This window comes from Bison bison, unplaced genomic scaffold (assembly GCF_000754665.1).
Source record: "Bison bison bison isolate TAMUID 2011002044 unplaced genomic scaffold, Bison_UMD1.0 scf7180017864341, whole genome shotgun sequence".
In the NCBI taxonomy this organism is placed as follows: domain Eukaryota; kingdom Metazoa; phylum Chordata; class Mammalia; order Artiodactyla; family Bovidae; genus Bison; species Bison bison.
Window position 1 is genome coordinate 6,092,053 of NW_011494913.1, and position 1,152 is coordinate 6,093,204.

At 56.2% G+C, this 1,152-nt stretch overlaps 1 protein-coding gene across 1 annotated transcript in view; it reads left to right on the top strand.

The window, feature by feature from the left end:
* Positions 1-460: 460 nt before the first annotated feature.
* The window catches only part of CHAT (choline O-acetyltransferase), a 60,778-nt gene continuing 60,086 nt past the window's right edge, over positions 461-1,152 (top strand). The window contains exon 1 of the mRNA XM_010854445.1: positions 461-474. The gene's annotated coding sequence lies outside the window, so the exon portion shown is untranslated. The remainder of the gene's footprint in view (positions 475-1,152) is intronic.

The window sequence follows — 1,152 nt, forward strand, 5'->3', positions numbered from 1 at the left end:
GTCTTCCGCGCGAGACGGGCAGCCTGTCCCGTCCAGGCTCCAAGAGAGAATGGGTCCGAACTGTTACGGGCAGCCGAAGAAAAACCGGCCGTGTCTTTAAGGGCTCGGTATCTGGAAACTGCGCGTGTGGGCTGTGTGTGTGTGTGTGTGTGTGTGTGTGTGTGTGTTCCCTAGAGAGCTAGACTCCATCCTACGAGGAATACAGGGAACAGTTGTCGATGTGTCAACTGGTCCTGGCTGTGCAGACTTGAGTCAGGGCTGGAGAGGATGCGAGTATGTGAGCTGATACCAACCTCCACCCTCCCTGGTCCTGAGTAGAAGAAGCAAGACCCTGGGCTGTCAAAGAAGTCTCCCCACCTTGAGTGTGGGTCCCCAGAGTCCCAGGCTAGCATTTGTCCAGCATTCCCAGCCCCGCCGCCTGCTGAAGGCCACAGAGTCCCCGGATTCCGCCATGGAGAGGCTGCCGCGTTGGGGGTATGCCTGTGTGTTAGACAACGTCTGTGGGGGTCTGCACTGCTGGTGTCTGCACGTCTGTTCTAAGTCTGCGTGTCCAGCTCTGTGTGCGTTTGAGCAGGGTCTGTCTTTGTGGGTCTGTCTGTGTGTGCCTGCGGTGTAAAGATCTATAGGGGAGGGGGCACGCTTTGTCTAGGAGAGATGTCTGCCTCTGACTACAAGTCTCTAAGCATCCCCAGGTGTGTGTATCGCGCATATTCCTTATAGTACCAGCCGAGATAAGTGGGAACAGAAAAGGAGGGCCTGCAGTGATGGACAAACAGATTTATTAGTAGTACTACCAATGTTATTATCATTATTATATTCTAAAAGAAGTTGTAATAAGGTTTGAACCTGCCCTAGACGGTGGGGAGGGCACAGATTTACCCAGACTCAACCCTCCCCAGAGTTCTGCAGAGTCAGACAGCCTCTGCTAGGATAAAGGGGATGGGGGAGCGCGGGGACTGGGAAGGCTGAGCTGAGGGCGATGGGCACCGGCGGAGGCGTGTTTTGACCCCTCTTCTGGGGCCTGGATTCTGGTGCCTTTCTGAAAGCTCTATCCGGGAGGCCGTCAGAGCTAGGGATTGGGGTCGGGGAGGTGGGATCCCGGAAGGCGGGAGGAGGGGGGGAGGACGGAAGATGGAGAGGGAGGGAGGCAGG